The sequence below is a fragment of the Varroa jacobsoni genome, unplaced genomic scaffold, assembly GCF_002532875.2.
Source record: "Varroa jacobsoni isolate VJ856 unplaced genomic scaffold, vjacob_1.0 contig00287, whole genome shotgun sequence".
Lineage (NCBI taxonomy): Eukaryota > Metazoa > Arthropoda > Arachnida > Mesostigmata > Varroidae > Varroa > Varroa jacobsoni.
In genome coordinates this window covers 58,066-85,960 of record NW_019214442.1, presented here as the reverse complement: position 1 = coordinate 85,960, position 27,895 = coordinate 58,066, and the positions used below count along the sequence as shown (strand labels likewise).

Genomic DNA, 27,895 nt, shown 5'->3' with positions numbered 1-27,895 from the left:
CTTGATTTAATGTGAACTGTTAAACGCATTCATTTCTCAGACTTGCAACATTAAAAAAGCACCTAGCCGGCCTTCAAATGACGTCCTATTTCTTTAACCCAAAACATGGACCACATTTTAATGCCACTGATTTACGCTTACCGATTAATACTAGGAAACAGAAAGAACAGCTTAAAAATTGACATTGTCTATTCCCTACAATTTTCCCTAATCCATGAAGACATTCAATAATATCTTCAGCACAATTTTTTACACGTAGTGACCGTCAAATTATTAATAAAAAAAACAATACATACACAAAACTCTTTTTAAAGAGCTAAGATTTACAACTGCACTCATTGTCAAACAGAGGAACTGATCATAATAACAACAATACGTATATCAGATAGAAATGCATAACACATTCGCTCCTTCTATCAGCCTGTAAATAGGACAGATAAATCCCCATGCTTCCAAAATGATCCTTCAAAGAACGAATTTCAAAAATTTATAGGGGTGCCTCCTTCATTCGGGCACATACAGTGGTGACGGCCGTGACCGGCTTGGAAGATTACCCAAAATACATTTATTACGGTCGTGCTTAGCTGTTTTCAATCGCAAACTGACGTTCTATTCATAGCACAAGTTGCGGAAGCGTGCTATTGAGTTAATTAAATGCCGATGGCCCTATAGAGATTTCAATTTAGTACCACTGAAGTGACCTTGAACCTTGATTGTTGAACCTTGTTACTATTTCTCCATGTAGCATGGCATAGACATGCAAGTACGCTAACTAATCCGATAATTAAATTTTTGTTGGGAGGTTACAGACCCACAATGCTGTTACCAATTATTGCTACAAGATCGAACTTTCTGTTGTTCGCAACGGCGCTGCAAGCTGTGCTATGATAGTAGTAGTACGTTTAGAGCGAGCGTCTCGTATTCGCTTGCTAAGCGCAGCGACACGATGTGAGCTAGGTTCGAATCCTGGTAGGGACAGATTTCGCTTCGCGCTGGGAGCCAGCCGTCCTAGGGAACGTCTAACGGTGTTATCGGACGTAAACAGAAAGGTTACGCTAGACTATTTTACTGCTGAGCAACGGGACGTTCATAGTACAGTAAACGAGACGAGCGTTCGATTGTGTGGTCCAAGGTGTCGCCCATCGGACAGAGGCGACGTACGCTACTTTTAATCAATTTCGGCCAAAATAACGATCATACCGCTTCATCACTGCAAAAAACGTCTGCATACCAACATAAGCATTTGTTAAAACGGTATCTATAAATTAACTGTATTTTATAATATGCTTAAATTTTTCTCTTCTAGGTTACACCTCATTATCCAATGACAAGCATTGGAATAGTTTATGGAAAAAACTAATTTTCCTCTCATATTAATACTTAATGTTTAGTTACTCTCGATCATTTGACATAAAGCAAGATGAATACCAGGCTGCGAAAATGTTTGATAATCAACTATGGGAATTCTAACATTTTAGTGATGAACGGCAACTCCATTTAATATCGCTCGGTTCGAAATGTTGCACTTACTAGCCAATAGTGGCAGTGACCGAAACTGAATTGTGTTCAATGGATGTAAAGCGGCGTATGAACGTCATACGATCATCCTGATATAGCTGAATAGTATATTACCTATCGAGTTATTTTGGGCAATGGGTTATTTTGCGGATTTGTTTCAATTATTCCTGGGGTTATCGGTTACATGATAAACACGCAGCCCCATTACCCCCCCCCCCCCCCCGAAAATGTCGCTTGTGGTGATTAGCATCCTAACGGGCCCGTATCAAGTAAACCGTTTGGTCAATTCGTGTCGTTCGTTTATGCGTAAAAGTCCATGCTTTGTGCAACATTGAAAAACAGCTATTTGTACACCTTTTTTAGCTGTTGTCTTTCGTAGAATCTTTCGCGATCGCCGCACTGCTTATATGTTTGTTGGGTTTGTCTATAATAGTCTTCGGGCCGATCAAACTACACGACCAAAATGCTTTCTATCCGACGTTGGTACTTACCTCTGCTGTGAAACGCGCGCCTAATGACGATATGGATTTTGCAGTACATAAAGGACTATCGCACAGTGTCTAGGAGATCCTGCCAATACTGCTTGTAGAGCTCCAGACTACGAGAAGCTGGTCATAATGAATTGCAGACCTCTCTGCTCGAAAATTCACCAATCCGAAGACTTTACGCAGCTAGGAGTAAGTCGCATCACTCTCAGCAACTATTAGACAATACGTTAGAGACAATAGAGTAGATCACGCATGAATTCAGATGGAAAAAGAAACCATTGTTGCACAAATCGGTACCGCTAATGAAAATCGACCCTTTACGATAATTTTCAACGCACGAAAACATCGTTAATCCTCGAACAACTCTAGGCACGGAAAATTAATAAAATTTGGTGGAATCTAACAGAGGTAAGCTACTACAAGTTTCAGAAAAATAGTAAAAAGACGGGTGCACACTGTCACTCGACTCATTTCTTAGAAGTGAAACAAAAATGCGGTTATAAAAATCCCCGAAACGCAAAAGATCACCCGGAGTCATGGGTTGTAGGTCAACACATGACCCTACGGGGTTTTACGTGACCTAGAAAATTTTCTGAGGCCCGCATTGTTCACCTTGGTCTACCACGTTACAACTATACATTACTGGATTACAGCCGAATCCATTTAGTGCGGCCTGAGGCAGAAAGTGGCTTAGGACATGATGCAGAAGTCTAAATATCGATGTCTCAATGGATCACTTCCATGCATGCTTCCAAGGAATCTTTTTTCGTGAGGCGAGACATTCTTCCGTGGCTTGAGTGATGGAAGAAGGCCAAGGAAAGGCCAACTGGATGTTTAGTAGGCAAAGTAAGACTTCTTCAAAAATCAACTCAAGCAACTCTCCATGTTCACTAAAAACCGAAATTACTTTCTGACAGACCTAAAATTAAAATACGTTCGAAAATTTACGACTTGGTCGCCCTAAAATGGTTGGTCTACAGCCCAGCTATGCAAAATCTTTGGAACGCGTTTTAGCAAGCCGTTATTGATGCCTACAAGTTTATCCACACATAGATCTACACTTACTTCTCAGACAGACACAGCCTCTGTTCTTATGTCACATTTTAGAACTATCCCTAAAGAATAAGACAGGGTTTCGACGTGAAAAATTATTGCTTTTTTTTTTGTACGTCATAGACTAACTTACTAATGACTGTACGCGCAGACTCGTAAAGTATTAAGTAAGTAACAGAAAACACAGTAGAATACACGGCTGGCACTAAGTCCTTCCGGGTGATTCTAGAACAAACGCGTAGAAATCAAATAGATCAATATAATAGGGGGTAACATCTATTAACTTAGCAAAGTTACTCACCTTTGAAAGTTGAAGGATTTTAAAGGAACAGGACACAATTGCGGAAGAAAGCCTCGTAGAGAAATTCTAATGCTGATTCATAGTAGCTACTGATACGTCCCTTGTGAGCCGATTTGTATGCTCTGATGGATCAGCTTTATAGCTACCTTTATTTCTGTGCGCAAGGGCAGAAACAACAAAAGAACGTTTAGCAACAGTTTAAAAACACGCTTCGACCACGATGGGATGACCCAATGTCATCGGGCTGCCTGATTTATCCCTGCTTATAAATAAAGGGTGTTATTTGATTAGTTGTTTGACTTGTTTCTGCACGCAGTAGGGTACAAAAGAAAACTAACTGCTGAGCCCTGATTGTATCCACGGATTATATATATATATATATATTTTTTTTATCTTTGACGCGCTTATTGATGAAACCTTGTAGTATATTCCAATATCAGAGCCTGAGTTTCAGGTACTTAAATATCTGCATGGCCATTTTTCCATAGCATGCTGCAATGCTAGGTATTCTGACGGGTGGCTATGCCATGCCAGTACTCGGTTCGGTGGAACATTTTGCCGTGATCCACTCAAATCATTTAGGTGATTCGCTGGTCGATGAATCAGCACACTGTGGACAATCAGACTCTACTATGCTACATAGGTCGGAGTCGGTATATCCGTCTTGGTACGTCCAGCGGTGACTGATATTCATTGCAACGCTTTTTTGCCAATCAGACTCTCCGAACTGACAGCGTAAACAATTGGTTCAATTATGGTTTAAATTACAGATCATTCTTTTCCTCTGTGATGGATATTAATCTCGCATATGTTGTGGTTCACAATAATCGCCCAATCTATACTTTATATAGTTGGAATGAAGTAATTGTCGCAATTTAATTTTTTTTTCGAGTATACAAAACTCATCATATCATCATGTTCCTCTTCACTCGACCAGCAACTCGTCAGAAACGTAATGAAGCTGTACGTAGGAGAATAGTACAGATACAGGACAAAGATATTTGATAGAGTAAAGCGCAACGTATTTAATTAGGTACAGTATAAGGCTAAGCTTGCCCTGAACGTTCCATGGGTCCCCTATCACTTTTCGATATATTCTGTCCCGCTAGTTGAAATTCAGAGCCTGAAAAAACGGGGACCCTCCCCCCTCCCTGCCCGTCGAAAAAACACTCGTTAGCTTGACAAACTCGCCTTCCTGTTAAGTTAGCACTGTTCAAGTGCTTAGATGATCATATTGTGTAGATAGCTATTAGCGTCAGCTATTATTTACTCCTGTTTCATGAAGTGCCCATAACTTTCTTTTTTCTATATTGCAGTAAAAGCGAGAAAGTGGGTGGTCGGCTGGCAGCAGACAACTTCGGCTCATGTATATGTGCTTCTTGCAACGTTTCGAAAAATTGGGCGAGTATCAAAGCCTTGATTGGACGCATAGCATACGTAATTTGACAGTGCAACCTAGCATATACTCCTGTCGACAAACACGTTCGTTAATGACGTGGCGGAAACAGCTTTACAAGGGTACACCTTTCTTAGCTCGTCCGACTCTCTAAAAGGTATTTTAATCCACAATTATCGTTTTCTCCCGCCGGAGGGTATCTCAGACAAAGCAGTAAAATTATAATACGTAGGCTCAGTCACGCAACAGCGCGTGTTGACTCTGATGCGTTTTCGACGGGTCATCGTGCCTTTTGCAGTCATCAAAACCATCGAATCCGCCAACACTCCAAAAGCCTCTGAGATACAGCAAAAAAAAAAAAAAGCTAAATTATCAACGATGTCGTACTCATATTATAACTTGGGCATGCCCTTGCAGAGCTTCTAATTAGGGCCAGCAGAGCTTCTATATCGCTTAAAGCTTCTGCTCGACGAATAAATATTATTACTGTTAATATTATTTTTCAGTTTTGTCCGTTTCGCTCGTACATGCACAGGATGCTTTGGCTACCAATAAGTGTCGTTCAAGCATACAGAATTACAACATTTCACGCTTAAAAACGTTACCCAAATTTAGTTTCTAAATGCATTGTCTACGCTCATATCGCCTTAGCATTTTTATAATTGATATGTGCGATGAAAGTGATATTTGGCTCTCTGCCAAGAGGTCGTAAGAAGTGCAGTTCTTGCAGACGAAAAGTTGTCTCATGTAGGCCGTTTGCTCTATGCGCAACGGAAAAGCCTTGTGACCACGGAGGGCATTTGGCAGAATCGAACCGGCAGACTTCCTTTCCCTCGAAATACGATCAGGGTGTTAAAGCTAAGCCTGAGGTAAGCCCCTTGTTAACCCACTGAAACAGAAATTTATGTTTAAACTAGTATTTAGTTGTAACTTAACGCGTGTTGTGTAAACACGTTGCGAGTGGGACCCTGCAAACGCTGGTGCACATCCGGAAGTTCTGCCGCGTGTTGAAGCACCGTTAACGAAAATATGGCATCACTATATTTGTCATTAGCAATATCTGTTTGTGAGACGTAATTTTTTAACTGAAGTTAACTGTGCAACATCGAACCTATAGGAAAGGTCTACGTTCTCATAGGCAAAACGCATATGCCCTATAGTTATTTTCTCTTATGGTGATGAATGCTGTATCGTAGAGAAGCAGAAATTCCAAACAAGATAATATACCAGATTGACGTTTCGAAATTATTCCCGTTAGCAAGCATGAGCGGAAGTTCAGTCATATCTACATTGCACATTGGTCCAGTTACACTATACCGCGAAAATTGCGTATGCACTTCAAAATGACCGATTGATATTATTTCAATCATCAATAGTACCTGACAGAAGGGACGTTAGCTTAGTTTTGCTTTATTTGGAGTTGTGTGAAGAGCGCCAGCAACATTCTCAGCGCGTGATTAGTTGAAAAAACATTGTTAATTTTCACTGTATTAACAGTTGAAGCTGAAGTTTTTGTGGTACGAAAGTCGCACATATTATTTGTGGTTAGATGTTTAATGTAATCGTGAAGCACATTCTGGTGCTGGACGATAGATTTGGTCCTGCGTTAAATTACATTGAGTTGTGATGCTTCGAAACAAACATTCGAATAACGCGATGTGCCAGTCAATGCACACATAGGATTAAATCTTGAGAAAAATATAGCCAAAAAATTGTGCTAGGTGACGTTTCATTTGCTATGATTCCGGCACATTGTCGCGCATTCCCCTCAATTTAATGCGTACTCCTGACGGGGATAGTCTCTCACTTTCTCCAAATATGGACATTTCATCCCTGGTTTGCGATCATTAGTATGGGATCAGCTTTATCAGGAGCGTGTCACCTTTTATGGTACGTATAAAAACATGACATGACTTAGGGAGAAAGGTCCTTACCGGGTTTATCGCTATTAAAGGAACCATCCACAGAAAACACAACTAAATTCACCATATGTTTAAAACAAACACCAGTAGATTATACCGTGTAGGCTGACAGAAGCTCTAATTCGAATCTTGCACTGGAACATATCTTCGGTCCCAGTTCTTCGCTTTTGCTTTAATCCTCCTAAATTCATATTTGATACTTACCCTTCTGCAATCCTTTCAAGCAGCGAATTTTCGAACTATAGCATTAATCGCCGAATCCAGAGTTATCAACATCAAGACGCTTCATGTTAGGAGAGTGGGTAAGTTTTAGCGGGTGATTAGCAGAAACTGGCAACACAGAAGAAAATGCTCTATTGTCTGAGGACGTAATAATGCTCTACACAAGCAGGAAAACACAGCCGTAATTGAACTGTGAATTAATTTTTCTATGGACAACAATAGGGCTATGTTCGATGCAAACACGAACAGATTAAATGGTCCTTGCAATCAAAATGTATCGGTCGATCGTTGATCAGGAATGGGCCGTAAAAGCTCAAGACCTGACAATGCCCGACAGTATTTTATTTATCCAATACGCTAGATTGCATTCATTGTTGTGGATAAACGCGTTTACAGGCTATCGCCATCATCGCTCAAGTTCATCATTCGTTCAAGATGTCTGCCTAGCGTGCCACAAAAAAGAAGCTAGCTTCTGCTACGATATCTCTGAATGCCTCATCGGTATTTAATAAAAATTGTATAATGGCGTTGATGTCCAAAGTTTAATTAATCAAAGTTTACTGCTGATCAATTGGCTATTTCGCTAATATTCGTCTGTTCTATTTGCTATGACTAGAGGTCCCACAACGCAGGTAGCGGGTCGTATAAAAAGTTAAGGTCCATAGCGAATGATTTACCAGATCGTTCACTGTCCTATTTATTATAAATCACCGAAAACAATTAGTTGAATGGAACCTTCGCTGGCTTTGACCCCTTCGCCTTCATCTCAGTTTACTCTACGACTTCAGAATCACCCACGCCAGAGTCATCAGAACTATTCCACTTTTCTATTTCGCCAGCTGGGTTGGCGCAGCATTGGACTCAACCTTCCTATATGGGCACGTTGGACGATAAAGTTAAGGTTCGTATAGCAGTCCATTACGTGGGTAAAGCGCTCTGCGCTAGGGTACTCAGCATGAGAGGAAATACGCCATTTGAAAGTAAGTGGGTAAATAAGCGATCATTGAATGTAATGGTAGTCCTCCAATGGCTTCTGGTTTAGTGATTAGTTTGTTTTGATGCTTCAATTCTACAAAATGACAGCTTACATGAACACGCCATTCGATTCAAATCAAAGTTGCTCGGTATTCTAAACTATTACGCGTACTGGAAGCACGATGCGGACTCAAAACAATCTGTACATTTGGCGAGTGATTTCCGCAACAATGGCGCTCTAGGGTCTCTATTAGAATCGCAAATAGAACAACGACACGCGCATTGAAGTAAAAATCAGCATACCGAGATGGCTTAACTTACTAAGTTGTATTCGGACCAATGGTAAATGTTTATTACGAACCCTAATGTTACTAGAATAGGCGGCCCGCAGAAGAAAGAGAACGATAATGTGCATTGTCCGTCACATGTCAATTGCGTATGTTTTGAGGATCTTGAATAGTTAGTTTTTTTTTCTTTTTTCTACATCATGAGGGTCTTGTACGTGTGTGTATCAGTTATATCGATTAGGAACCATCTCGCATTTCACGTCCGTAGACCGCTGACTGCCAGCACGAAACGAACGTGTTTGAAGCTAGACGACAACGTGTCCCTAATATCAGGGGCGCAAATTATGCTACCCACTATGCCAACACGGTAACTAGCTGCGGCATTTACGAGGCCAGTGCACTATGAACGTTTCGCCGATCAGTCACCATCTTGGAAGCGTTCGGTGACTCACGTTACGCTGAATTCTAGTTTCTAGACTGCTCATAGCTCCTATTAGCGAGAGCTTCTCTGATGTGATCGAGAGAACTAAAACACAACGCTTAACTGAAGATTTTTTTAACAAACGTACTATACATAATTGATGACTAACAATATTTGGAGACTTTTTTGGTCAAATTTTTTCCTCATAAATCTGTCAGGAAGTCTAATTTGGGCCGCTTTCCGCCATTTCGTTAAAACTCCACAAGCACTAAATTCTCTATTGTTGGCAACCTGCTTTGGTAGTGTATTGTTTAAAATGGCTGAAGATAATGAACGAGATATTTTATCAAATGGGTTTGTTTTTTTGGTTGTGCACGTGTCCATAGTATACATCTGTTGTTTTTGTCAGTGCATATAGATAGAGATATCGTGAATGAAATTCTACCAAGCAAAATATATACAGAGTGCGGAATTTAAATTAGGATTTTCCCTTAAGATTTGCTTCTGCGACTTTATCTGGATAAAGCTTTCCTTATAAGTGCTAATGGTATCAATCGTGGCAGTTACGTTTATTCTCTATGGCGGCAATTTCACTTTAGTTTCGAGCCTCAACCATTAACAAACCATTTTGAAAATATTTCTTCTTTTATCCACAAATAACTTTTTAATACGAACCGTATGTCTAGCGACATTAATAGCTGTAAACTGTATTCCTAATATAGGATGCCGAATGGAAATAAACTTTAATAAAATAATAATAAAAAGTTTAAAAACACAAAAGAGCCTAAAGGAAGCAAAAGATGCAAGACAACCTAAAAGGGCTGTCAATTTCTGAGTTTTTGAATATAAATAAGAGCCTGTTTGTTGTAACCGACATGCGGTCGTCCACTATCTTGGGCACCGAAAGAAAGCCGGTTCTCTCTCAAGTATAAAACGACATATTATGGCTGAAGGCAGCTACATTGAATAAAGCGCCAGCACGACAACAGGCTTTTTGGGTTTTTCTGAACCTACAAAGTACCGCGTTGCAAATGACCCTGCGCCTAGAGAAGAAAAAGAAGCAAGTTGCAGCATAGCATAACTGAAAAAGAAACGAGGCAGGGAAAAGACACTGCGTACTTCGCTGTTTTCCCGATGTTTTCTCCGCCCGTCTGTTGCAAAGCCAAAAATCTTCAAGTTAGTAAAATTCGCCGAGTAACACCCAGTAGTAAGTGGTGGAAAAAAAGTTAGCTTATTCACGTTAATCATTTCCTATTTATAGCGACTCTTAACTGACATAAAGTATCTTGGCTCCTTTTAGCTACATGAGAAATCGACGTGGTTAAGGGTGATAAGCGTAGCGCTGCCTTTTCTTCGCTTTTTAGGCACACCTTAATTTTCCCTAAACCGAAAGCAACCTTGAAACACGTAAACAGTGTATAACACAACAACGGAAATGAGTTCAAAGTTCCAATTCTAAATGGCTGCCTACGTTATTCTTTTAGAGAGCTGCATTTGATTCTGCCAGGCTTCTGAGTTCTTCTGTAAGAAACTATTTGAAAAAGAGAAGAAAAATTTCCAGTTTTAGTCCAGACCGTTTTGGAACATAAAGGCCATAATCTGCCCAAAGATCGGCGGGTGCAACTTTCCAAGGTAACAGTATGATGATAACAACAGCTAAAAAAGCAATCATTTTAAGTGCCAGCAGACGCGAGCTCATCTCGCCGTGTGAATACACCGTGCAAAAAAATGTCCACTGTGGACTGCTCCTTAGATTTTTTGGCTGTGAGTATTCCTGCAACATAAGACAACATAAGCGACTTCAGGAGGACGTTTGAAGCCACGCCGTTATGACACTAAAATTTCTCTGAATTTTTTTTATTTTCGATGAATGTTGGTTCCGAGCTGGCAAATTGGATCTCCGACCTTCTTCACTGAAGGTTTTTAATGTCGCTCAACTCATGACAGCCTAGGGATACAGCATCATGTTTGTTTTTTCCAGTAACTTCACAAAGAACGCACAAAGAAAGGAAGGGGGAGGCATTTTGCGCATGCTGATGGTGTCGAATTGGCCCCACGCCCCTGAAAAGCGCAAAAGACCTTGTCTCTCTCTCTCTGCAAAACCCTTTCGATGACTTCTTGTGGATGATTTGAAAAGATGGGACTATTAAGAGTCCAAAAGAGCAGTCAATGCAGAATAAATTTCAAGCTTAATTAGATACTGAGAGAAAACAAGTTACTTGAAATTAGAGTTGCTAAAAGTCTAGGCCTTTAGGTTGCGGCGTATTTTATAACTGAGGAGCAAGTCAATTTTTCTTTAGTGAAAACCTATACTCCCTTCTAGGGACGAGTCTAGAAGCTAGTTTTTATCATATGAAACTGTTTGTTGTGCCTTTGCACTCGTTATATATATCTAGATCTGGAATCCGCTTATATTTGAAGTCTTGGATTTACAGAAAGGAATGAAACGAAGGTTCCTTCAAAGAGTTCAATGCAAATTACATGTTAATCGGTACAGCCCTCAGCTACCCTCATACTGTGATTGACTTCAAAATACTTATATAACACGAGGCGAATGATAAAAAATAAACGAAAGCGAACTCTTTCGAGTTGCTTTAAACAAGCTAAAATAATTTGTAGGATCGTACGTATGACATATCAGTCTACAAAATTAGTTATTGTCTTACTACCTTCAAGTAACAATGTTAAATTCAGTTTTCAATAACCATAGTAGCTGTCTGTTTCTGCTGGGCAGACTGATATGGTTTTAAAGCTTGCTTTTCGACTACCTGCTCCAGAGCCTCGCCTGACCTTACAAAAGTCACACCCTGACTTCTCGGATGCGCTCAGAAAACTTTGATAGGGCTCGAACTTTGGTCATAACTTCAGGTGACATTAAGAGTATATTTCACTTCACATTATACGAGCTGCCAGCTTCGCAAAAGTCGGGTGGATATTTAGTTATCCATCCGTTTCTTGGCACACCAAGGGCGCATCATGAGCACAGTCAAAACACGCCCTTGGCCTAAGTCTATTACTTAGAAAAAATTTCTCACTAAACCCACTAGCTCTAGCAATAATCGAGATTTCCCTTTTTTTTAGTTGAGAGCTGCAGTATTACATACTTTATCAGTACTCGGCAAACGAAGATAAGTCCAAGTAGCCGTCTATGAGTCTTCTATTTTAATCAGCCAAGTGAAAAATCTAACGGAACTTAGTCTGTTTGCCCGATACGTAAAATTCAAACGGAGAGAAATAATGCTCTCCAAATCGGGAATGACAGCTGCTACATCCGTTTGACGGACGAAATATATATATAATAAAAAGAAAATGTACACATGTAAGTGTCATATCTATCAACGGCATAACAAGACATCTGCCAGAACAACAACGAGCAGACGTATAAAAACACTACAAATCTACTTGCAGGCCCGATATATAGAATGTTTCATATCATCATTCATGTTTTACTTGTAATACGCGCGCGTTGCTCTAGTCCTTGTGGGTCAATTGGGTGTGACATTGACCACGGTTGAAATTAATTAAAATTGAAAAAAAAAATAAACCCTTTATATATAAGTACTTCCGGGAAAAAAATTGTTAATCCATTTAAGGTCCTCATAAGATTTAGCGAATTACTATATATCAACTATACACTATTAATACAAGCGTCACTCTCCACTTTTATTAGGAACCACTAAGAAATCTGTATGATATATATTGAATTTTGCATAGTGCATTGGAAACTGTGCTACGTAATCAAAATGGCGCCTCTTGCATGTGGGAACGGTGCACGTAGGGCTTGTAGACTATCGATATACTACCTATCTCAGCTTATTTCTTCTGTTTGTTTACGTTTCGTGCTACTTTATCACTTGTAATATCGATTAAATGATAGCATATTACATAAAATATAACGTGTGTTCATTTGTGAGAGGCCTGAGCCATAGTGAGCTCCATCTACATCGGTGCGTTTGTAATACGCCCGGTTATTCATGCATGAGCTGTACTTGAGGTTGGAAAGTGAATCAAATGCTTCGTTGACCGTATATAGCAGAGCTGAGGTGGTCTATGAAGAATGATGGGTCTAGCTTTCGATATCGAAACTTTTTCGTCATGAAAGTTTGAGGTAGCTGCATCTTTGGCGAACCAACTGTAGAGAACCTACCGGAACAAACAAGGGTGAATTTTTTGTTAAAATATTCCCATAAGCGAGATCCCGAAGAGACACATTGTGTACGTATTTTTTTCTAGTGACGAGCATGTCCCGTTTTATCTTCTGGAGAAGCCTATAGAAAAGGTAAACAGCTATTGTCGATTGAACGTAGAAAAAGGAATAGGATTCAACAGACGAGTCTCCCGAATAGTGAAACAGCCTTAGTGAGAGGCAGGACAGCTGGCAGACAGCCGGTCAACGTTACAACCCCTATATTGCACTGCTAGCCATTTCTGTCTGAAAGCCGGCAAGGTCTGCATATGGTGCTCGCAATTGTCCGGGCTTGTTGTGCCCGTGGGGTTGTTTTTTTGAAATAGCGTGTTGGAGGAGAGGGGGATGGGTAGCGAATCATTTCTATAAGAATTGAAAATGATACTTCTCGAAATATATTTAATAGAGCTAAAAGTTGATCTGACCAGAGAAATAGCTTTTTTCGTATATTTGTCATGACGAAACGCGCATCACGCGACATATCCCTTAACTGAATAATAAAAAGTCATAGACAGTCACTATATCGATTTAGTACTATTTGTGGGATGTATTGCTGTACGAAGATGTCTTTATTATAAGTAGCGTCTATCTGTCGTCTACGCGCGCAGCGTTTCGACGGAAAGACAACCGCTCGTGGCATCCATGTACGTAACTGCCATACTCGGAGCGAAGCGGAGCGCGTTCAACAACTGCTATTAAAGAATAATTTGTATAACAATAATGGTTACGCCACAATAACATATCACGTGACCCGGATTTGTCCAGTAGTTGTGTATTTTGTCGTCGAACCCATTGGGCACAAAATAACTATGAGCGAGGCGCGTCAACGTAGCGGCGAGACGCAGACGATACTGTGAGGGAAATGGCAAGTCAAAAACGTACAACCCCAGATTCACGAGACTTCATTAATAATAGTAGATAATTGTTGATCAGCTAATACGGTCAATTCATCGATGTTCTGTGCATCAACCAATAAGAATATTTGTTCAGTTATTTTTTTTTGTTTAGAGGCGCACTTCAGGAATAGAATCAGTATTTACTTTCTTGTCCTAACAGACGATATCTAACATGATGAATTATAATATTCTTGAGCCCCTTTCGGCATAAAACAACAGGTTTTTGTGAAGTACTAGGAGGAATTTTTAATTACTATCGGCTGCGTCCCTGAAACACTCTTCTTTCGTCAGAAGTTATCAATTCAAATATCTATTGAGCTGGAACTAGTCATGACGCTGGCTTTACGCCCCCATTGTGAGTATCCGTAAACACATACCCAACTGCTAAATGTTCCAAGGTAAAAATATATTCATTATAACATATGATATAATACATACGTTCCATTCGTTGTTAGATGACAAAAGTTCTGATTATAAATATATACGTGCACAGATTTCACAATGAACCATAGAGTGAGCACTAAGCTATATGCACAAAATATCCTCTGCCTTCCAGACCTTTGGCCGCATGGGACCAACGTTGATTTTGCTTGAGTCATCAAAGAGCCATAATTATTACTGCTTCATATGCTATATATATATTATATACCCAAGTGACTTGTCGATCCAGAACATACCCGATCCAATTGGGCTTATCTGTCATAACTGTCAACCCACTAGCATTTTGGTTAGAATTTTGTAATTACGCTACTTCCCGCTCCGAGATGTATCTCGATTTTTAATCTCAAATCCGACTGAATTTATTTCTGACACAAAGTTCGAGTTAGCTATACAATCTTGATACGTACTGATGCATTGACGTATGTGCTAATTTCTTGCAATGTTTTGTCTACTTGCTTACCACATAAATGGAAAAATGACCAAGGTGAACCGAGTCAGTGGTCAAGTAGCAACACCTCGAAGGAGGTCAGGTGACCGAAAAAGCTTTCGGTACTATATATACCAAGGGCATCCTATCTAGTTAGTCCAATTGGGGTCCATGGAACCTAGATGGGTAGCTAGCAGACATAGATGCCCACAGGGTCCACGTCATCGACCACATAACTGAGTCGACATAACTGAGTAGCTTGCTATTACACGTATCAGTTCCTAAAGAAAAGTATTCATCTGTACAATAATAGTAAATCACTGTTAGGGATACTTTTTTAATTGACAGCTATATATGTACAATGCATGGGTTTCACTTATTGGCAAACCAGGATGGCTTTGGTCATCACGACGTGACTAGGCCTGACTATAAAGGACTACAAAAGAATCTGTGCCTTTGCCAGCATATAACGGTACTCAGCCTGAGTAGCGAGGCAACAGGATTTGCCGGGGGTATAAAAGCCGGTTGTCATTGTACACAGCGCATGGTTACTACCAGAGAAGCTGCCCAGTGAAAACCTTACGACCACAGAAATAGCATCGTATCAGCGCACTGAAGATCGCTAGCGCGCGATCTCTAACCAGCGACATGTACATAGCGATCTCATCTGCAATCGACTTTCTGTTTATTCAATGCGCGCAGCGAGCATCCGAAACGGATAACCCACGTTTGAATTAGTATGTTTTTTGAGACGATTTCTCATAAGATCAATGCTGAGTGGCAGCTGGAAAAAGGCTACTACACAATAGAAGAGCGGTAAGAACAAGCGTTTAATGCGTTTATTTATGCGTTTAAAGCGTTTAATAATGCTTATTGTGTTCACCCAACCAAATATAGCAATAAAGAAATTATTATCGTTATGTGACGTTTTGTAACTTCTATACAGTGAATTGGCTTAATAAAACTTCCTCATACCGCTCTGTTTATATGTTAGTTAAATCCAATAAAACTAGTGGCTATATTCCACTTCTTTTCGCAAAACTCCTTAAAAAAAACAGATAGTTGTGTGTATCAAAGTTTTTCTAATGACCAATACTATTGGACGCGATGTGATTAAGATCCAAGAAAACTAGGCTGTTGCCATAAGCTAGAGTTGTGTGAATTTAACAATACAACTTTCGTTACTGTTTATAAGGCGTTTGTTTATAGCTAAAGAAATATACGATAGCTTGGTAAAGTGCACACTAACTTTTGCCATTATAACCATGTACAGTAGATGCATAATGAAATAGACTCGTAGCGCAGCACTAAATTAGGTTATTTTTTGACCCATGAAAACAGCGTTATCTAGCTTTACCCTGGTACTCCAAACGTCAGTAAAGGAATCGGCAATCATCTTCTCACTGTTAGCAAACAACAGTTGCTAACATTAGTACTCTATGGTACCGCCTATTGCAACAATAACTGCCGTCGTCACTCGTTGGAGCATGTTGCTGATGCAATTTCCTACTGTCCCATCTATGAGTAGATCCTGTTAGCACATATTACATATATCAATGACTCTTTCGCAGATATTTGGAAAACTTGATGTTTCCTTTTTCTACCGAACCCTTGATTTCACGACTTTCTAATTTCTGTGGTTTGTCAGGTCACGGCAGCATCGACAGGTCATCAGCGTCGATAGCCTAAAGATACTCTGACCTCTGTGGTAAGGCGCTATACACACAGACATCGTTACAATCAGAGACCATTGGCACTTGGTTGACATTTCTATGGCAAGCTGTTCTATTCTTGTTGATCCCGATACGATAAATCATCCCATAGACCTTTAGAAGGAATCATAACTATTTGATCTGCGACACGATCAAGTATTCAAAAAACTGCTTCGTCAACCTGTCTGAAGCCATGATGGATGTGTTCTCTCGATAGTACAATCTTTTACACGTTTAGCCAATGAGGAGAGGTTCGTTTCCTTCGAACATTCAGCTGAAACGTTTCGAAAGGTCTACTGCCCTCGAACGTAACCTGTTCGATTCAACGACGAAGCGTAATCTTCGACAGAGCAAGTCCATGATTTTTGAATCTGCTCTGGAAGACATTAAAGGGGACGAAACCACCTTTTCGTCCGTAAAGTTCGTAGAGCATATTTTTTTTCAATCTTTGACATTTTATCTATTATTATTACATGTCGATAGCGGGAGTTTTCCTCCCAACCTTCCTCCAACGCTAGCGAGTTGACCACGGCCGACTACGTGAAATTTCAACAGTTTCACATTGTGTACAAGTGTTTTGATGAGGCCATACCAAATGTTTTCTTCTCAGTGGCCCCCTGTTCTACTTCTCATTTCGATACTTTACATATAGAAGCACACAAGTTATCCAGAGAATACTCAAATCAGTTAAGCTCGCCTGAAAAACACTCGTCAGCAACGGAGCTGTTAGATGGTGAGGTAGAACGTGCCAGCCGCACATGGTATGAGACAGTAAAAATAAATTGGAACACTGCCGCTTCCATGAATCAAAAGTTGCTTAAAAGTATCTTGCCTTAAAAGCTGTGCATTTGGCCTGGTAGCTTACTAAAGCCAGTTGATTGAGTTTATTTTAGCCTCTACTGAACGCGTAACGAAGAGCTAAACTGCCACCCTAGCGCATTTTATTGATAAACCGCAATCTTGCAGGGTGATGTCACTTTATCCACCATATGGCGATAAAGTTCTTTTAAATTGATCAGCTGAAAGTTAATATCGTATATTAAATGAATTGAAAAATTATTTTCACTTATTATGTAAATAGGTAATAGTATAGTACCCGTCATATTTTGTAACTTTGTTCTGTTGTCCATCAAACGAAAATCGCATCGCGGTCCGAGCTTTTATTTCCGGGTTTATTTCGCCCTCGCGTCATCAGCAAGAGGCTTGCTTTCTCTTTATTCCGCCTCGACGATTCGTGCTTCTAGCTTTGAGAAGCCTAATAAAGAAATGAAAAAATACTAAGTTGAACAATACAGAATTGAAGCAATCTAGTATTATGTCAAAAAAGGTTCTATCCATATTTTGTTCAGGCATATCCTGCCACGATGGCTTCATCTAGTTAATACTGGCAGACCAAACATAGATGAGGGAACACATTCCCGCGGTTATTCAAATCGAATATAAATTATACTAGAACAAGATCCATCTAAAACTGCTCGTGTTGGCCTGTTTCAGAATAGGAACCTATAAAATCAACGATAAATAAATGCTGACACGTTGCAATCGGTCTCCAAGCGGAGCGAAGAAAATTTCACACTGATAGCAGCAGTTAACGGTACATCGTCATTGGAGATGGACCTGTGTTTTAGACAAGTTCTTGTTGCTAGTCATGTGGTACCTACAAAGCTGCAATTATATACCTGTAGGGTACATATTATATTTCGTAATACAAGTGTTGTACCACGCAATTCCCTCTATCTGTCGTCTTATTTCCCTTTCGTGAAGCTTTGAGCTTCATCAAACCACGAACTGATGAAGACTTGAAAGCCTTATCGTATACCTCAGCCCTACGGCCCTCTAGTCTTTTTGATTCCGAAATAGTATAATGTCCTATTCATAAGCTGTAAAAGGTTATCATTCACTGTTGTGAAAACTCAAAAGAACAGCTGTGGGTTCCTTGCATGTGTACTAGAAATTAATTGCTAGACAAATCGAATATGAAATATTTTCAAGAAGAGAAACATTTAGCCTTATATGGATCAGGTATACACTAAGTCCAATAGCATTCCGACATATGCGTTTTATTATAAAAGCTCAATTTTTTTTTTGTTTCTATAGAAAGTAGTCCTCAGTCTTATAATTTTCTCCCCTCGGACAGGCTTTTGTCTGAAAATTGATCCTAATAGCTATAGAATTGTGCTTGGACAAATGTTACCAGCGGCACTTCTATTTACAAGTTATATCTAACCTGTTATTGCGCAAAGGTCCTACGTTGTAACTGTAGAGGAACATCTGAAACGTTTTCTTTATTTGATCATCACTGCGCATCAGTAAAGACGTTGGTGATACGTAATCTTGGCATTTCAAAGACTAATATCGTACGCGCTCTGAGTTATTCTTAGGAAGTTTAGATCAATTTTTAATCAAAAGTACATTCAATCATCGTCAATTATGTTAATAGGTAAAACACATGCCACAATCGTATTGCTGAGTGATACGTCTAAACCGAGAAATGTTCTTATCACCCCTTTCCATGTGTGTATTCAAGCAAAAACAAATATCCCAACAACATTTTTGCCCACCGACCGCCAGAAATATGGCTCGAACCCAGGACCTAAACTAACAATAATAGTTAACTAATTAAGTAATAAATTTTCCATGTATTACTGCCCTTACCTGCCAGTAGCTTTTTAATGATAACCAGACGTCAAACTCTATTAATAGGTGTAGATGCACTAAAAAGATATCACTCAAATACGTTCTGCATTCTTGCAGTACTGGCATACTCTGCGAAAAGAACTGCATTCTGGCTAGCAGGCCAAAGGTTCAAAAACTGCAATTTTTCAAAACAGCCAAAAGGCCGAAAAGGTAAAAAAGTTAGAAAAAATAAACAGGACTATTGTCTGTCGTTTTTCTAACTAAGTCAATTGGCACTGTACATTAAGAATAGTTGGCTAAGCCACGTCTGAAGTTATAGACTAGGTTACACTGAAACAATGGTATGTGAAGGCTCTAAACCATAGTAAGTGCTACGGTGAAAAAGCCTAAGTTTGCGTCGGCAAAGATTGAAAACAGTTTTGATAGCAGCGGACCTGAAACGCTTAGTAGATTGAGCTTGGCCTTCTTACTTCCAACCGTTACAAAGAGTACTTAAATGGATTTAGGCCTTTCTGCTTTGACAGCCCTAAAATTTTCTACTCTTTTATCCGACCTCTGCTATTTCATTCAAATAGTCAGAGCAATTTGGAATGTAAATATCTGCTCAAAATGATCAAATGAATGCCATTTAGGACGACGCTTTTTGCGGAAGCATTCCCTACGTAAGCTACAAACCATCGATGTTTCTATGTTCGAGAATTCCAATAACGATATCAAAGAGTTGCCGACTTCGACTATATTTAGAGCACAAGGGCTGGCTTTTATAACGGCATTACGTGCATATCGCTGTGAAGCAGAACAATCATCCTGAATGCATCCTGCCACTAATAAATATAAGATTGATACCGGAATTTTTTGAAGGGCGTCAACTCACTGAAGTTTAAACACCTCTCTTTAAGTTCTTGAACTGGAATAGCGTGATAATATTGTTGAGCTCTCTGATTTCAGCAGAACTATATTAAGAACGAACAGATCGCACAAATTATCGTTCATTGAAGACGTTGGTAAACGTTGAGTAATCTCGTTTGCCAAAATTCCAGCCAACGAAGTAGCCTCTTAGAGGGTTGAATCCCGACTGACATATTCATTTGTTAAAATATTCTACATATATAGCGTTTCAAGCATATATATATACATATATATATATATATATATATACACAGCTATATTTGACCAGCTACTGAATGCGTGTTTGAAACGCTAATCGCTCGCTTACGTACGAGATGGTTCACTAGAAAAAAAACCGTTGTGAACGCTCGTGATCGCAGTTATTATAGAAAAGTTAGTACAGGTATTATAATGTAGGGAAGTTAATTTTGTAGGAGAATGTTTTGTCGTCACGGATAATTGAATTGATAAGTAATAGTTTGTTCATCGCAGGGAGCATTATCAGTTATTCTTCTAACCATGAGGTAAACGAGAGTGTCCGATGTCTAAAGAAACAACACCGACGGAAGGAGCTGGAAGCAAGGAAGGTGCTGTGATCATTAGAGACGGTAGTCGAAAATGGCCCGATACAACTCGGTCGAAACAAACTGCTATTCTAGATAAGTTACCTTATCTAGTTATTTTCTAACTTTCATTTCGAAACATCGAGCATAAGATATTAACGAAAAGCGTTAATGATAACAGCGTTAGTAGAAATACATGCATGGGTTAAGATATCTGGGTTAATACTGACCTATGGTTCTATGTAGCCCGGAGCAAGCTAAATTAAATACTGTTGTATTAGGGCACTCTACAATCAAGTTAGATATTAAATATCAATGTTCGTAAAGCAATAAAGTTTACAACATCTTTGAAATAATTGTTTAATGTATTTTTTTAAATATACGTTGAATAGTGCCGTTTATGTATAATCGGGCGGAGCAAAGCAGTGTCCATCTGGTGTGGACCGATAAGTTAAAAGCTCGGCCCAAGGGGTGGACTTCATCTTAAGAGAACCACTATCCACTGAAAATTAAGCACCATTTAGGTTACCTGAACGCAGTATCTCTGGGCAATTGATGAATTCACGTGAAATAGCTTCACAAGCAGAAACCAACTTCCTATCTAGGCGACCGTGACACCGATGCCCCATATTCTAGAGCAGACTCTTAGGCAAACCTTTGTAAATGAACTTTTTTTTCTTAGGAATTATCAGTAATGGTAGTGCAGTGCTGCCAATCATAAACCTATCACTCCACAACTGTTTACAACTCGATTCAAGCTTCAACTGTATAGGGGATGGTCAACCCTCTCCAGTCTCTATATAAATCCCTCTGTATAAATTCATGTGCGTCTACATTTGCTTGGATGGATTACACGTTAATAAGCGTTTCAGCATTTGTTTCCAGTCGTGTTGCTACCCAGCATTGCTCCAGACGTATGGCCTCACTGTCTCCGCATGGTCCCTAGCCTAGACCACCTCACATTTAGGACGTGCTACATCTATGCTACTTTTTTCACCATATTATTTGCAGTAGATGTTGCTGGACTTGTTTGTTGTGTTTCACTGTGTCGTCATTGGGGCTTGACGATACCGTGGTATTCCACGGTAAACAATAAAGTGATCTGTTATTTGAATTGAAAATGGAAAGACTCCAATACATTCGAGCTCGTTTTCGTTATTTTCCAATACTAGCTTAAGTATACAATGTTTAACCAAACAAACGGCGTTTTCTTACAGTGGTTACTGTTTGCTTTACGACCAGGCAGGCAACAGGACTTTTCATGTGTGTAAGCCATTCATGATATCAGTGGCCAGCGTACTCCACAGCAAAACCAATATAACCTGTAAAAATTGCAGTAGCAATTCCAACCTACAGCATCTGGTTGTTAATACGCCATACTTACAACAGGCAGACACTTAAATACAGTAAGACTGAACCGGCGTGTATGTTCAGCCTTGGCTCGTTTTTCGGCCAGCCGGCTCTGCTGAGGCAGCGGGTTCTCCGCTACCCTCAATTCAGTGTAATGAAAATCTCCCCAAATATAATAGCGGCATCTGCCTCAAACAGCCAACCAAAAAACCTCTAGTGTACGTATGCTTGCTGCCTTATCTAAGAATAAATGTCTCTAATGTCCTTCTTGACCTCATCTTATGCCCTACCACCCGTTTCGATTGCCGCTGCAGGAAATAGGGAGGCCGAACTTGGTTAGAGGATTCCTAACTCATTTTTGTATCCTTGTTATGCCGTGGTGTGACTGGGTTTTTCATTCTAGCTAAAGCTTCGCGTACGAGTTTCGAGCTTTGGCCAAAGTTTTCCACGCCGAGGAACAGGTTAATCTAAGACTGCCGGGGCAATCTGTGTGCGTGGATAAACAATTGCAGGTAGTAGCAACTTGATAATCCTGAATCTAATTGCAACCGATGAAGGCTTCACTGAGTACGACTTGTCCTTTGGCGACCTATCTGGTGACTCTTGAAAGATTTACTAAAGTTGATGTGTATGGATTTTAATATTGAGACGAGAGTTGACCATTGGTGTTAAAGACGTAGAAAAAAGCCGGCAGCTGTAGATAAATGAATATATACTGAGCAAAGTTAGAATAGTAAGTAGCCGCATGCAAGCAATTTTAGGTTCGGGTTGGGTAAACCTATTCACTCCAAAAATGCGTGTCTATACAGAACTGGCTCTCGTTTCTATTGTTTTATTCAGATATTTTAAAGACGCCAGTTGTCGTATATTAATCCTATGACGGGTTCCCCCGTTATTTATCATTGGAGGTGTAACCATGATTGGGTTTGCAGTAAAGCTTTTTTTTTTTTTACCTAAAGCTCTGTGCGTGTCGCATGATGATGATCGAGCACAAAATTAAATTAAATGTCTATTGTCAGCTGGAAGCAATTAGGGTGGGAGAAGCTAAAAGAACAGAAGACGTTGTTTAGAGCTAGAACTGTACGGTGATGCACTCTATGATAGAAGGAAATGGGTGAGACAGAGTTTTCGCTGTCCTTTACGGCATTTCAAACATATTCGCCATAGTACAAATGTCAATCGTGAAGAAGCATATTCATTTCGTAAACGCAAAGGCTGATATGTTTATTCCGTTCACGAAGTTTTACTGTCTGGTGGGAACTACGCTTAAGGTTACATATGGCATTGGTTTTAACTTTTATCTGCTGTTGATTAAGCCCGGTGGTATCCCGTAGGTGATCTGTTGGATTAGAAGAAGCAATACTAAAGTTATTTGTAATGAGTTGCAGGCTAGTCTTAAGTCTCTGTAGTCTGCGAGTGCTATCGAAGACAGCGACTTGTAACAGGAAAATCCTTATCTAGACGCTGTCCTTCATTATCTACGTTTAGGGATCACTAATGACGCAAACATAACGGTAGTGGAACCAGCTTTACTTTCGTTTGATTAAATTGTGTATCTAATCTTCAATAGAAAAACGGCTACCAAATTAGGAAACGTTCTCATATTATTCTCTCATATAGAACTGTGAAAGGGAAAGTGGAGACAATTAAAAACTAGTCTTCATTTTCTTTTCCGCAGTTTCTGTATTAGACCTAGCAGGTACTGAAAAACGCGGTTCGGTTTTAAATAATATCAAATAATAATTGACTCGATTCCACCGAAAACTTTATTACCTCTTCTAAGAATGAGCACCGTAATTAAAATGTAATAAAAATTTTAAAAAAAAAGCCATATGTAACAACAAATAACAGTTTCATAAGTTCACAGTCACCATCGTATTGTCGGTGAAATGATTGCGTTATTGTTGTTGGTTCATGAAACATCTTGTTTCTATGCACGAGTTGTTGCCGAAGAACGGGAAAACTAAAGTCCGATTCAAAATGGAAGCTTTATGTGGAACTCTGTGACATTCTGTGACAGTATGAGACATTGTCAAATTGTTGTAAACAACTTTGACAAGATGCACCCTTTTCATCAGCATTAAGTAATTAGGAACCACAAATGATCGAGATGATCGGCTACCATGAATATGATGAGTAAAACTTACAATGCCTTTATGCTACTCTGAATCTTTCCTTGAATTGGCAATGATTCAATTGAACGAAACTTCGATAGATAACTTCGACAGACACGCTGTTTTCTCTATGGACACGCATATCTGGATATGCCGAGCGCTAGCCGCCGATTCCCTAAATAAGACTGCGTTGTCTTTATTAGGAACGTCTTATAAATAGAACTGTTTGCCATTCTAAAGGTATTTAAAGTGATTTTGGCCTATATGAACTTAATATTAGATTGCATCATGTTTTCAGACGTACAGACAGTTACAAACAGAACGTACTTTTTTTTACTAGAGGTTTGACACCGTTAGCTATGTAGAGTCTGATGACAGATCTTTGATGCACAAAATTCTATTAGCAATAATTTTTGTTGCTTGCTACCTTTATTTTTATTTACTTTTATTTACTAAAAAATTAGACATACAGAGAACGCGTAGAGTGGTCCTTAGATGTCCTGCAGCATTATTTAGTTCAATAAACATCAAACCAGTTCATGTCAATCTATACCTCATCAGTACACAGTTATTAATTAAAAATAGATCCGTAAAGGCGACTAAGCATTGCTTCAAGCAGTTGGCATCACAGAAAACAACGTATGGCTACGCTCGGTTTTGAACTCATGTCAACTTATATGTCGTGAAGTTCTGTAGACAAACATGTTACCATCGAATTATAGCTGGGACATTGGTTATTATCTATCATTATCTGAGCGCCATCATAAGCTGTCTATTAATTAAGAAATGCTAACTACTCAACGTTGTTTTGATGGAAAGAAATTTCTCACAACTGATTCAGTATATTTCCCAAGAATACAAGTTTGGCAGAGTTACAAGGTTACAGAAGTGCAAATTCTTATTTACAAGAGCAGTAGAACTACAAGTCACATGGGGGAAAGGGGGGAATGAGGATGATGACTATGCATATTAGCCCCTAGCAGATCAGAAACGCGACCCCCAGCGCTTTTTTTACTGATGTCAGCAAAAGTGAATGTGAAGAAGACCGGCGGTAGCTAAGTAGTCGTAAGTCGATAAAAATGCAATTGAATGCTAGCCACTAGATTTGGACAGGGCTTTTACAGAAGGCATACATTTATACCAGCTTATCCTTTCCTATGTAGATACACGGTTAATCACAGGGCGAAAGATAAAAGGTACCACATTCAGCTACAGAATCATGGACGTTTTGCGTGTGCGTCTTTCCTTATACTAAGCGAGCAGGCAGGCTGCTCGTTTAGTAATTGATTTAAATTTAACTGGGTTTATTTTGCAGATCAATGCTTGGCCAAACGGGGGGGGGGGGGGCATAACGTCCAGCATGCGGCAACTTGTTGACGCAACTTGTAGGACATCAAACTTACGTGCATCCTTTGTAAAAAAAAAGTCGACTTTAAACCATGTATAATGTAAACGCAAACCTGGTGTTATGCGCTTATTCTTACCAAGTTATAACTTGTTAAACACATGCCATTGCCACATCCTCATGGATAGTCAAAAAGGGTACAGCGCCGACGCTCGTCACGTCAGAACTACAAAGAGCTTACAGCCTAATCCGCTTAAGGTGCAAACAAATGATCGCAACTTGTACACTAACCAGAAACATTAGAGAGTATATATAAGCCAAGCAAACTTGACGTTAGCTGTTGTAGTCATAATTTATTTACTATTTTCATAGTAACCTGGACGGGATCGACAACGCGGAATGGCAAACTCTATTTTAAATCGGAGCAACTTTACGTGTACGTGTTCAGGAGTTGGCAAGATATTGTTTTTTTCTGGATAAATCTTTCATGGATAAATGTTTCTGAGAATGTACACTACGTAATTTTATTACTTGCTGTTATAGATACGAATCGCGGCATGTTCTTTGCTTCGATTAGAGTGCGTCCCCTCTGGGACATGGGTGTCAGACAACAAGACGTGTGCGATTAGCGCTTCACTGAATGCATATTAATACTTGTGCTTGTTATCAGACAGGAATACATGGCCTAATATTTCAGTGGTACCATTATAGGCCTAATATAGATCCTTGCAGGTTAGAAGGTTAACGTAAAACGCATTCTATATTCTGTCTGTGTTTGGATGGCAGCATGTTTCGGAGCTTATAATGATGACGCTGCTGAAGCTGTCCGAGTGTCCTCAGCAGTAAGATTTTGTCCACTTGCATCTCTGGCTGTTTCATCGGCGTGAGCACCCCCAGAGCTCGCGGTACCAACAACGGGATAGACTATTAAGTTGCTTGTTTATTGAGCAAAGCATCAGAGTGACCGGTATACACTAACAGAGAAAGTACCCGATTTAATTGATGCTGTCAAACTAAGAAATAGCTTCCTAGGCATTGAATATTTACGTAATTTTAGGTCAGATGGAGAACTTTCAGTCGAGTTAGTATCTCAGTGCATGAAACCCAAACGCTGTCTACAGTTTTGGGTAGCTATAATTATTATGAATGCGTGATTTGCTGAACTAATCATTGACTAAATTGACTTATTTATCTAACCCCTTGAATCAACGGAAGCCACGGAGTATCCACACGAGGTGTGTGTTTTCTGATCTACTAAAAATATTAACAACTATCAATTGGAATCGCGCGTTCTTAAATACACAAATTAACAGTGATGGATTGATAAATAGTATAGTAATCTCCTCTCTAGAACAAACGCAAACACATTTCTTTCAAACCCCGACAATTAAGGTCCGCTATTCCTACTAGCCGCTATGTACCTCAGTATAAATTGATATATTAATGGCGTGATTTTTCTAAATACCCACGCATTTTACGGGATTGTGTGTACTACAAAAAAGTTACCTGTAAAATGATCTGTATTGTTATTGTAGATCGGATGTAAGAGGATCGATTTGAGTCCATTTTCTCCCCACACTTGTATTTTGTGTAGACGATACATCGCAGGCATTGGACATCGAACGGCATCACAAGACAACCTCGTGCGGAGGAGCGTCAGATCACCGCTATCGTCCATCATTTGTACTCCGTCGCCAGGTCGTGTCTTACGTAGGCAGTCTTTCTCGCTTTGGGAAAATTCTGACACGTAGGACGTATCTATCATAGCCATGAAAGGTAGACGTTATCTGTCCGAGTAGTGCGGTACGGACTCAATCATTTGGCCAATATCAATTCTCTGTCGCGCTAACGGGTGGGTAGACAGAATGGCAGGCAAACAGCTTATGAATTTCCACCGATATCGTTTCGTCTGTGCTTTATAAATATGCAACGATATGACGAAGGCGGCTCTTAAGCTGAAGATTCAAAAGGCCTTTCAACGGGAAAACAAGGCGTGAGATGAAAAATGTTAAAGGCTTCTCATTGCGACATCTATATACAGGCGAGTAAGGGAGACGTGGCGCTCTCGGATATGTTTATATCAGAAGAGTATCTAGTATGCAGTAGAAATGCCGCTTAGCTGACGCTTGGGCTTGTAAATAGTGCACTCTTTAAATTAGGATAATCATCGCGGACCCTATCTTCGCTAACGAAGCGGTGGTAAAGATAGTAAAGCATATTGCTCGGAAACACCAATAAAGATGCGTGTCTTCTTGCATTAACACTAACTAGACGCACCGCGCAGTGCAAATCTACAGTTTCAAAAGCAATAACAGGAACTTGATAACCTCATGGATCTTCTACAGGTGCTTGGTATGACGTTTTCTTTCCAATTTGCGAATAATCTTCCACTAGTGATCGTAAACAATGTGATATTAGTTTGTCCATGTTTGTTGAAGCTATACACTATAAGCGGGAATTCAAGTTGTCGAAAACTTTGACTTTTCGACGAGGCCCAAAGTATCAGAAGCTTACTTTGCCGTACCTAGTAATGTTGTTTTTGCCCTGTTCGATCGGATTGTCGAGACATAAATAGTAATATGCTGATTCATCGTTTACCCACAACTTACCTAACATCGCAGTACACAGTTGTTGTGCTTTCATAAAAAAGTGCAGCCCCATACCGCCATCCTCATAAATCCGTATAATAGTTTTACCCAAAATGAAATAACTGCTTATGCGACTGGCTCTTACATTAGTAACACATATTTTCT

The 27,895-nt window shown here is 39.7% G+C and overlaps 1 long non-coding RNA gene across 1 annotated transcript in view; it reads left to right on the top strand.

Moving 5' to 3' along the window:
• Positions 1-6,057: 6,057 nt before the first annotated feature.
• Positions 6,058-27,895, top strand: part of LOC111271027 (uncharacterized) — a 37,513-nt gene continuing 15,675 nt past the window's right edge. Inside the window, exon 1 of the long non-coding RNA XR_002686610.2 lies at positions 6,058-6,646. This is a non-coding gene — a long non-coding RNA (uncharacterized LOC111271027). The remainder of the gene's footprint in view (positions 6,647-27,895) is intronic.